The 12,890-nt window shown below is 29.9% G+C and overlaps 1 protein-coding gene across 3 annotated transcripts in view; it reads right to left on the bottom strand.

Annotated features, from left to right (window-relative positions):
- LOC125067593 overlaps positions 1-12,576 on the bottom strand; it is a 55,395-nt gene extending 42,819 nt beyond the window's left edge. For 2 of the 3 annotated variants that reach the window (XM_047676240.1, XM_047676245.1), the window contains exon 1: positions 12,387-12,576. The gene's annotated coding sequence lies outside the window, so the exon portion shown is untranslated. Of the gene's footprint in view, positions 1-9,316; positions 9,393-12,386 lie in introns of all 3 variants that reach the window. The other variant, XM_047676242.1, reaches the window with a different exon arrangement.
- Between the last annotated feature and the right edge of the window lie 314 nt (positions 12,577-12,890).

Here is a 12,890-nt window from a genome sequence, read left to right as displayed (position 1 = left end):
TATAACATCACCCGTAAACGTCAAACATGGCCGCCCGTTCACCTGTCATGTCAATGATTTTTATGGATTTAATACCGAAATATCGAATTTTGCGGATATATGTCGTAGACTAAAAAATCATTATATTTTAACGATCTATATTTATGATAGGTTTCGTTCAGGTCTATCGTAGACCTGCACGAAATTATTAATATAGATTTACTATAATAGAGTCACAGTAGAGTTATGTTTATTGATGTTGAGACAACGATAGACAACTGAAAATACTTACTGTGCATTGTCTAAAGTCGATCTCTTCTATTTACCAGTTTATAGTTTTTCCAGCATACTTTATATCATACAGCTTAAGTAACAATAACACATTACATAGCTGTTAAAGATGCTTGAAAAGCGGTCCAACTGGTTCCTATTACAGAAAATATTAGATGTTGATTACACAGTATTATTTACACACTTTCAAGCCTCGTAACCGCGATTCGATGCGTGAGCGCACGCACTTAGGTACATTATAAATTAGGAGCTTTGCATATTCATTATACGAAATCAATTAATTGTAAACAAATTAAAAAAGATTAATAGTTAAGTCTGTTCGTATTATAATTAAAATATCATTCTATTATTGATAAGAAAAAAGGGGCATATTGGTATACGTAAGTAACCAATAAGCCCCTTATTGTATACTTTTCTCATTTAAATATTTCTTTAAGTATATTTTGTCTCCTGGCAAAGATCTTCTTTAACTTTCTACACTGTTTGTTGTCTGGAACGATGTTCCTACCATTGTTTACGTTATTTTTTTTTATCACCTCGGTTACCGATTAACTCGGTTACCGATCAGCTTCAATTTTCCTGGTAAGTTCATAACAAATGGTATAAGTGGCATAGTTTGCAATGCAATTTGTATTCATAAGCTGTTATGTATATATTTTTAGTAAAATGTAATAATTATTCTGTATTATTATCAAATAATTACTTTGATAACAGAATTAACTTTGATAAAAGTTCAACTTTTTTATTTTTTTATATAATGAGCTTTCGTGTTAGCAGATTACGGAAACTAAGCTTACGACAATCTAGACAAGTACCACATGCAAATGACTTAATCTAGAAATAAATCTCAATGTCATCTTCAAGGTTCAAAGTTGTATTTTTTACACGTCATGAATTTCGTACAAGAAGTCAACGCTCTATTGGTTCAGAAAATAAAAGCAAAGCAATGGCGTTTGATTTTTTTTTATGTGAAACAGTTAATATTCAAAAACGCTTCACGCTTGTGAAGTTTACTCGAATAAAATTGATTTTTTTTGATTTGATTTGAATACTTTTTTTATAATTGTTCAAACATGAACGCCAAGTAAACCGATAACCGAAGGTGGCAGGTCTCGAATGGATGTGGAAGGTGGAGATAACCGGAAATTATGGCACATCTTGGGAAAGGCCTATGGCCAGCAGTGGATAGCGATTGGGTGATGTTTATATTATAATTATATAATAACAAGCTGTCTGTCCCAAATTCGCATTCATTTGACACCATAGAAGTTGAAATTTCCAAAAATGCTTTCTTAGTAAGTATTCTTAGTAAGCTTCGGAGATCTCCTAATTAGTCAGTTTCTTTTTTTATGTTATAGTTATGCGGGCAAAAGAAGGAATCTGATGGTAAGTGACGCTGTCACAAATATTAAATATTACTTCTATCACCTATGAGAACTATGATGTTAGTTACACTGACTCACTCACCCTTTAAACTGGAACACAACAATACTAAGCATTGCTATTAGTAGAATATATAAAGAGTAGATGGTACCTACCCAGACGGGCACATTTCTTTACATATATATGACATTTTAATTTTATTATAGTTCGTCTTAGACTGCAAACATAATGATAATAAATACTAAATTTTATTTATTTACATTGAAACATCTTACAAAGTAGGATAATACATTAAATACTTACATTATTACACAAATATGGTCATATATAATACCGGTACAATATCCATAAACTTCCACTGCAATATTACATAAGAAACATGTATGTTTAACAAATCAAACGTAGAAATTAGTTTTATGCTTAAATATACAAAAAATAATGTTATTCGGTTACGTATCCGGTCCGATTTTGTCGAAATGCATTTTTTTGTCCGATTATACAAAATATTTGTACATCGCATCGACATATTGGACCGATTTTTATTGAGCAAACTATTGTAATTGTTTCCTTTTAAGAAATCGTAACGCAACATTGAATGAACGTTAAAGTATTTTGACGGAAAAAATTAAACGATTTAATTAATTGCAATGTTTGATAGAAATTTGATTTCAAGGTTTTATAAACATTTAAGAAGACACTAAAGAACGAATAGTTTTTTATATTATACGATTTTTATGGTTTTGGTTGTAATTTATTAATTAATTAAAAAATTCAAAGTGCGCTAAAAAAAAAAATATTAAGGTACGTTATAAAGTTTTTTATGTTTTTTTGTCAAATGAAATTGTCAAACAACGCAAATCACTCATAGTTTGTTACAAATCTATAAAAGATAAAAATTGTTATTATGAGTGTATCTTAAAAGATAGACATGCTATCTTGGTTTTCACACAAATCTTCATTCAAAAAGCGCCTTTGTTCTAAAATATAGATGACTGACTTATTTATTACTGAATATTATCTATATGTGTCCATGAGATGTAATCATGAGAACATCTTTTTATTTTTTTAATCTATATATGAATATTTATATCAAAGTACACTTACTGACATATATTTTTTATTAAAATATGTACCGACCTCTATATCTGTATATACTATTCAGTTGTCAACTCTCTACTCGCGTCATCGTATAAAAACAGCGCTCAATAATACTTCATTTAGAATATGATATCTTAAACTGAATTTACAAGGTCACTGTAAAAAATAATCTAAGTTTTACTTTGTATTGTATCGTGAAACTTTGTGGCAGTTTTACCAATAGGTCAAGATTACCTAACAGCCCAGAGTCGTATTTACAGGGCGAATCATTAGAGATACATCGATTTTTTTATGATATTACTAGGTGGACGAGCAAATGGGCCACCTTATGGTGAATGGTTACGACCGCCAATAGAAAATAGCGCTGCAAAAAATATTAACCATTCCTTAGATCGTCAATGCGTATGTAAAATATGTTTAAAAATTAAAAGTTGTAAATACAATAACGTGATTTGAAATAAACAATTATCGCATACTTATTAATTGTAAAATTATTTTTAAAGTAAACTTATATTGTAGTCAAATTTGGTGATACTATTTTTTGTTAATCATTTTGTCAAATCTATTTACAACCTGATTATTCTTGAAGCGTATTCACTTATCAGCTCAAAACGATGTTGTATTTGTACAGTAAATAGTAAAAAATATTTAGGGGTAGTTGGTAACACAACGACGCAATGAAACGAGTAGTAAATGCTCCAAAGGCATTTTCTACTGAGATACGTTCCCATGGCCTAATAATCTCCCCTTTCGAATATATTTACCACGCAAAACCGTGATCGGTCACTAGTACATATTTGCATCGGCAGTTGTTTGAATGTCAATCCATAATAATGAGATCTGTCGACACAATATCAATAGAACCATTCAAGTTATCATCGCATGGCACGGGCCGGCACCGGCGCATCTGGTCACAATACAACTATCAGAGGTCAAACACTAACCAGTGACGAACTGACTATATTACAATCATTATCACAAATAACAATGTCACCTTACCTATAGACATGTATACACATATGACCCCCAAGTAAATATCTAAATCAACGTATCTGTATTCGGTTTAACACGCCTAAAAGTATGTACTTAATTTGTACTCTACACAGAAAGGCACGCCCAAAAAGTTTTCAAATGTTATTGGTCACATCTAGCTTAGACAAAAGACATAAAAATCAATATACGAGCATTTATAATCTATAAAAAGTGTGGGTACATGAATATCAGACTTTTTTGGTAATCATTTATTATGAAAAGTGACAAAAAGGCTAAGAAGTGCAAGCGAATTTCAACCACATGAATACTATTATATATTTACTTAATACCATTTTAAAATAACTGGCACAATAGCCTAACCGGTGCATATAACAAGATGCAATTTTGTATAGGAATTTCAAATGGAACGAAAAAGAGAACAAAAATTGAAAATCGTTATGTATTTGTGTTACTAAATCATGCAGTCAAGATCATTGGTACAGGTTTATCGTTTACCCAGGTCTTGAACTATATATTAGGTTACAGCATTTTTTGCAGTTGTAAAGAAAACTATTAACCCTATATGAAACATTGTTTCATTTATCATTTGATTAACTATTTTGGCCGTAAATAGTTAGCTTCCTTTCTGTTTAGCATTTTAGTAAGTTTTTGTGGAAGTTGCCGTAAATCAATACAAATATTTGACTTCCATGAATTCAAAATAAGGTATACCGTTGATTCACTATAGAGAATTATTTGGTAGCGGGGTTAACCAACCATGGTCGTTGAGGGTATTGGTAAAGCAGGGCTATCAAAAAACTCTAATAATTAAGAAAGTTCGGTTTGTTTCTGTATAATTGTTACTCGGCTAGTGTAAATATAATTTTTGTAGACGTCGCACAGACTACACATTTAAAATTTGAAAATTTGTGATACAATACAAATTAATATTTTGTGAAATATTAATTTGTATTGTATCGTGAAATTTAATATTTCACAAAATATTTTTCACGGAGCATTGGACTCTTAAGCTTCAACTCTATTAAAATGTCAGTCTATTTAACTCGCCAAGATAAACAGGGCTATTCTGTAACAAGAAACTCGAATCTCGCAAAAAAGGAGCATGAAATGTCAGAATGTTACATGTGATAGTGACTATAATAATAATTATAAGATCTGCCGTGCACTGTAAGTCGATTGTCAACCTTTCACGTGTGAGATACGAAGTGAATTCTTACAGAATCGCACTGTTGGTTCGCAATTATTATTAAATATATTATAACTGAAATAAATCCTTTTGAAGTAAATATGTCATAAGTACGTACATATTATTTTATTTATATGCCAAAAATCGAGTACAATATAAAAGTAAGAATGAAAGGTCAATGCCGGTTTTAAATTGTTCGACCTTGTTACCAAGCCTTTACCATCGGACTCTCGTTTTCATTCGATCACTTTGGTCACAAATATAAATAAAATATAATACATTCAATCAATAGATAACTCATTGTAATAGGCGTGATCAATATTGTCATTTTTGGTTTGTTTGAGGAAGCCTGATAAATAAAATCATCGATTAAAGTAGACAAACTTGCATAGAAAATCAAGAATAATATATTCTGAACCACAAGTAATATTTACCTAAGTTGTTCATACAGGTTAAAACTTAAACTTTTTATAAAACATGCTTGATTGTTTTTCTTCTGATATTGGCGTGGGTCACCTCGCTTGGGAGCCTGAGAATTCATTATCTAAGTTATTTTTAGGTCAAATAGTTTTACAATTTGTATAATTTCATTTGAAATAGACTTCAATCACATTTCATCAGACGGAATAGCGTGTTACAAAATGTTACGTTGTAGTAACCAGGTCGATTTAAAAACGATCATCTCGTCACTGTTGTACGCGCTTCCGCGTAAATAGCTAACGAGTAACAACTGTGTCGACGGACAGAGTGCGCGTCATTCAACGTTTAATTCATCTTATAGTCTATTATTACATCGGTATATAATATATGGTAACGTTTAAAATTATAGGTATTCATCGATAATTTTAAAAGCTGTCTATGTGCGTACGTACGTTGATTTGTATGTTTAGTACACAAAATCAATCCATAGCACAATTCTAGTATTAAATTGTTTATGAATTCTTCGACGGTAAATTAATTGAATCTTCTTTCAAAAATTACCGATTAGTGTATTTAATTTATAAAAGTAATTTCACACATACATTAAGGATATTATATCTTAACCTACTTCCTACTTCCTTTGTAAAATCAAATCACTTTTACAACATATAATCCGAACGAAAACAATTCAGTGTAGAACAGTGATAAGTATCAGTTAAAACAAAAACGATTAAAGATACCGTGGGAAAAATAAGCATGCATTAGTATAAATGCGCATCCATCACAGATCATAATCGTAACTCGGTTGACGCGAATCGATTTCAAATCGATGTTTTGCATAATTTAGATCGCATATTGAATATTGACGGACTATAATCGATACGTACTAACGTCCCGTCCCGTTAAGGCGGACACTTGTAGTAATACTTTATGCGATACGACTACGAAATATAGATTGTTAAGCCACACATAATATCATTGCGACATGCGTTATGTCAGACAAGATAGATCGGCAATAGACATGTATAAGTGTACTTCGTAATCTATGTACATGATAGAGATTTGGCAGTAAAGTCTTAAGAATAAGCTAAATAGGCATAAGTCTTTATTCAAATAGGCTCATATAAGCCCTTTTGTATTGTCATATTATAGAATTAAATTAAATGTAAGCTACTGGATCCGAATGTCGTTTCTACCGAGAATAACCGGCAAGAATTAGATACTATTTTTACAATTAAATATTATTCGTACCGCTAAGGAGCAACACTTACTATTGTTGTGTTCCTGTTCGAAGGGTGCGTGAGCCAGTGTAAGTACTCACCAGGGATGTAACATCTCAACTAAGAAAAGATTAAAATTTCATTCGGCGCTAAAGTCTATGTGCAGAACAATAACATCAGGTGGCCCATTTAGCCAGTTCACCAACCGACGATATAAAAAAACCTTTTTTATTATCTATGTACCGTTATATTGAGTTTTTGAGTAATAAGCTAAAGTTAAATTAAAAAAAAAACATCATCTAAAATTAAGAAATGGAAAAATATTCCAATTTTTTTTAAGACAAACGTTTTTGCTACGGATTTAGCTAGTTGGTTGGTTTTAACACCCTACAAGTTGATTAGCTATCAAAATACAAAAGTTATACGTAATTGCGTGTTTTAGTCTTAAAACTAACAAAAGAAACCTTAGAATTAAATTATGTTAATTATATTAGTATAATTAATCTTATTAAACAAAATGCCACAATCGAACCAAGCGTAAACCTTTCACACAAAACAATACCAAAGTCATATCTTAAAATGTTATTTACATCTGAATCGAGTCGGTTAAGAAGGATTTCCTCAAACCTATCATTGCATTCACAATCTCAACATAATGGAACCAATTGCGATTCAAATATATTCACAATAGACTCCGAGATACAGTGTTGTGCAACCTTTGGTACTATCAATTTTAATTTCATTTCGCATTCTAAAAACCCACTATTGTTTACAATAAACCTTGTCACCAGCCAATGAAATTGAAATGATTTCATATCTGTTAAACAAAATACACAATTATATTTAGTATGATAATTAATCAATAACAAACCTATTTTTTTGCGAAATTTAAAGCAATAGCAGAACTAGTTTTTGTAAGTTTTTTTATACAAGCAGTATACAACTACCGATTACTTTTTTCGTTACATTCTAAACGATTTATTTGTAAATTGTTACACACAAATGCACACATTACCAAGTCAATATATTGTTACAGATTGCAAAAAAAAAATATATTTAAGGAAATAAATAAAGCATGACGTATTCATCGTATTTTCATGTTATAAAAAAATGTTGTTGTCCCCTAAATGGTTTTCGTATATAAGCTACACGTGTATTACTATTACACATATTAATTATAAATTCATTTATTTAAATCATCATTAATCGTTTATTGCGTACTTATAGAAGCAAGCAAACAGTAGATGTGATGTTTAAATTTTATTCATTATTAGTATAACGTTGCACAACATTATTAAAAAAAGATTTTATTTATTTTTTCTGGCAAAGACATTTATGGGAATGCTCTTGTTATTGATCATTCTCATTTAAAACAAATAGAAATTCAATAGAGAACGATCATTAAAGTAGCATTCCGCACGACACTGGCTATAAAATCATTTCTGCAACATCCAAAGACATTTACAAAAAAAAAAAACAATCGGAAAAAGAAGGAGAAAATTAAAAAATCTTACAAAAATAACCGCTTCATAATATTGAGTCAATAAAAATTAATAACGACGACAAATATAGCAATAAAAATTAAAAATATAATCACTAGATATAGATATATAGATACAAATCGTCACAATAAATATACTTCATAATAATAAAAACAACATAATACACGGAGTGTCATAGGTCCTTTTTTTAATAAATATTATAAGTTATTTTATTAAGAAACTCAGCCTTGGATTGCTTTAGATTGGATGAGACAATACAAGACGGAAATTGTTGCTGATTTTATTCTTTTGTTGCAACGATGTTTCTGACAAGGGCATGATAGCTAGGCAAAAAATACCTAAATAATTTGGTAATATCTGCGTTTGTCAGGTACTATTGCACTAATTTTTAAATAGGTAATTATTGCCTACTGTCCTTGCGAATTAAGTGGTTGTTCTTATAATTAAACGTAATTACAGAGTATAGTAGATGGCGTAGTATAATAAAAACATACCAACTCCACAAAATTACGATTATGAAATTTACAATTTGTCGAACCAAGATATTTCAAATTGAGTGAAATCATATTTGTGATGAACGTTTCAGAGGAGAAACCATCTCGTCGAATAAAATATTTTTGTTTAAAACAACGAATACAATCTAATACTATCTAATACTAGTATAAGTAATTAAGTAATAATAAACATATTCTAATATTTATTATCCCTTCCTGTTAAGTGTACTACGTATTTCCGGAGCGAGTACGAGTATAGCCCTACGGTAAATATAAAATTTGCGACTTTTACATTGATAGATAGCTGTTGTATCATTGAGCTATTGAGGCTATATTATACTTGTCTTATATCAAATAACATATTGGCGTGATTTACTTTATTTAATTGAGTACAATAATCTTATGACTTTATGATATTACAATAAAAACACTAGAATAGAATCGAATCATAGAGTATTTTAACTATAAATGTATTACTCGTGATTTATTTTAGATCAGTTTCTTGGACCTGCAGTAGTTTACACGTTGTGTCAGATAGAAATATTTGTATTTTTCGCAAATATATAGGTATATTTTAGTATTGACATATCCGTTGTAAACTCAAATACAAATTCTTACACAGAAAATATAACCGTTTAATTTTATGATGCAACAATGTAATGTTGGCAAGATCCATAGAATATAAGGCAATATCTTATTTCATCATTATTTTTACTTAACAACATAAAAACACTACAAAAGTCATCTAACCTCGACGCTGAGCAGCCAGGTCTGAAGTGCAGATCCATAGCGCCCGCTAATTATACGTAACGGGGCTGCAATCAAACTGCGGAACAATGACTGCTATTTATTCATTTAATATGATATATAACGATTGGTTTTTTATTATTAATACACAAGATTGTATTCTGATAGCAGCGTACGAGTTTCATTTGCTTTTTTCAGGTACGTTTTGTAATAGGTTATAGCAAAATAATTTAACAAAAATAAAGTTCTATTTGTCCAAGAAAAAATAAAGATTAAGATTATTAAATTTGCAACATGCATATTTAACGAATATTTTTTAAAAAAGCGAAATTATTTTTATAGAATATGTTTGGTTAACGTGCACAAAAAAATATCTAAAACTGAGATATTAAATTGTCTCTTTTGCTAAGAGTTGGCCATAAATAACAAGAGCCAGTGTTACCAATATTATATTTATTTAATTGCCTTTATAATAATGTCTTTTAAATATAATTGCGTCAGAGATTTATACCATAAATAATGCATATTTAATTATTTATGTATACGGTATATTGAATAATTTTATAAAGATAAATTTGCTAACAATCACTTTAATTGGTTTTAAAGAATACGATTAAAATAACCATAAACCATTAAATAATAATTTTGTAATAAAATCTTGCGCTTACTTGGACTACTTTCTTTGTAAACAATTCTTTTACCGCCTGAGTAATCAAGTACATACTTAAGTAGTTCACGCCAATAACATCCAATACAAGACAAACGTATAAAACCCCACATCGTAAACTAGTAGGTACATCATTAAACACGAAACTTTTTTATTAACGTGCAACTGTTTTGGTTCACACAAACTTATTAATAAATAAAAAATAAAAGTTTTATAGGTTTAATACAATAATGACGAAAATCATCTCTGTCATGCAGGAGCATTGCAAAAAGATAATTTATAAGAAATGTTTGAAATCAGTCTTATAAATATTAAAAGGCGTTTCAAAATACGCTACGGACATTTCAGTAGGCCTGCAATTTTCTAATACATTGTTTTATGTATCTTCTAAATGAAACATAAAAATGTTTACCCATTTTGTACAATATATTTACGAATTAGGAGCTGTCCTGACTTTGTCCAAGTGAATTAATAATTGTATGTAGTATGTACTTCCCGATTGCAGCGCCGTCTGCATCCAATCAAAACTAACCAAGAACCCACTCAAGTACATACAAAAAAATTCAACGCTAACGGGCCCTCGGTTTAAGAGTTCAGTTACATACACACATAGACCTTAATATGCATAAAGACATCTAAAACCTCATTCGTTTATCGCTCTTTTTATTAGTAAAAACCGCATAATAGCCCGTTAAGTGGTTTAGAAGAAGTTAGCGAATATACGGACAGAAACAGCGACTTTATCGTATAGTATATATGTAAAATTGATTCAAAAAACATTTTACTGCCCTAAAAGTATGTCAGGTACTTTCTATGCAACTTACACGCTGCACTGACGCCAAATAAATGGGATTAAAGCAATTCTACAACTACGATGTAGACGTATGTAACTGCCTATCAAAAATATTCATTAAAAAACAAATTCTATAGTGGTCCTTTAACTTAAAAGAACAGAAAAAAGAATTTCTTAATTCTTACTCCAATGATTATAGAAATTTCTCTACATTAAATCTTATGGTCTTCAATTATATATAAACACTCTTTTAAGAGTAAAGTTATCTCGAGGCCAATAGATTAAAAGTACATACTGGTGTACATTCACGTACATGTCATTTAAGTTTAACTTTCTTAAGATATTTCATTGGATAAACATCACTTATATCGCTACTTATTTTTCTATATATATCGTATTGTATCCATCGACAATAATCCTACTAATATTATAACATACTACTATTATAAAGAGTTATTATAAAGGTAGTATTTTTCTTTTTTCGGATTTTTTTGCATAAACTAATAATCATATTAGTTTATGAATGTTTATAGTTTTAAAATGTACACTACAAGTGACCATTTATGTTTAGTTTAGCTTATTGTGTTAACGTTGTGTACGCTTTCCAAGCAATCATTGCCAAAAGTATAAAAGATATTTGAAAGATATGCAATACAAAATAAATAGGTTAAACAAAAGCAACAGCGTATTTACAAAAAAATATTTAAGTATCGTAATATAGCTGATATGATCCAGTAGATAAAATATTAATGGAAAAAGACATGTTTAGGATGAAATTTTAGTACCTACCTAATGAATATTTATCCAATGAATTTTCTTAAGAGAAGCTACTCTTAACCCTAACTCATTCGACTGTTGCTATTACATTATAATATAAAGTTCTTCAGAATTATTTCAAGATATAAATAAATATAAAAAGTTATTGCAGAACAAGATGACTAGAAGATTTAAGCGAAACAACAATTACTGATTACGATTTATGTTGCATAAATATTCTAAGCAAGTTTCTCTATTTTAACATCTGCCCTTTTGTTTCTCATTATCCTATTTTCAAACATATGTTTTCTACTTTTACAATATTAATTTACTAACCGACTCAAAAAAGGGAAGTTACATTATGTTCGGCATGCATGTTCACCTCGATATACTCGCAACATTCTTTACCAATATAAGCTTTATTCTATTAGAAGACTCTGGAGAACTATACTTGGAGTGTTGGACACTCGCTTCTTTTTCTGACTGATTTTTAAAACATTAAGTTTATTTAAAATTAATCTACGATAAGAAAAAAAATATTTTGATCATCATTATTATGGTTGACACATAACAAAAACATTGACACATAACAAAAAAAAAACTAAAAGTGAAAATAGCTCCGTTGGGTTGTTTATTAAAAACTTTAGTACACACTATTGAAGTCGGCACCAAACAAAAGAATATTATTTCGGTGAAAGTATACATAAGAATATTATTTTAAAGACAGCCTACAAAAGATTACATTATTTAATCAAAGTAGAAATATAACATTCTTGGAAAACAAGACACTCGCTCATAAACCAATGAGATATCAAAGAGCAAACGTGCTTAAAAATCAAATTAAAAATCTTATTTACCTCTGTCTCTTGCATCCGGAATTGACAATTCAAATATAGGTATGAACACGTTCACAAAAGCACTCCGAAACTACGGAACACAGAAAAAAGTTGATGCACCACTTATTTAATATAGGGCGTAATTTGCGCGGGATATTGTTTATAAATTTATCAACAAAAGCGTACAACTACATCGAAGCGCGCGAGCCGACTGGCGAGTGAACTGGTTTTGACCACTAGACCGGCTAGCTTAGTAGCTCTCATGATTTTCATTGAGATAATTGCGTTAAACGGATCGCTGTTTAGAAGACAGAGTTGCAGCTTAATAGAATAGAGCATATATTTTCTGGGTCAATTTTTAAATGTTTTTAAAGTGAAACGAATTGTGAAACATTTAAAGTTAGAAGAGAAACTGTCTCTATCTTCAAAGCTACAAAATTCAATTACAAAATTCATCTACAAAATTCACCAAAAGCAAAATAGCTGTAAAATATAAATAGTATGTATTTGTGTAAAAATTAAAAT

This window comes from Vanessa atalanta, chromosome 12 (genome assembly GCF_905147765.1).
Source record: "Vanessa atalanta chromosome 12, ilVanAtal1.2, whole genome shotgun sequence".
Taxonomy (NCBI): domain Eukaryota; kingdom Metazoa; phylum Arthropoda; class Insecta; order Lepidoptera; family Nymphalidae; genus Vanessa; species Vanessa atalanta.
The sequence above is the reverse complement of the archived record's forward strand: the minus strand, read 5'-3'. Positions and strand labels throughout refer to the sequence as shown.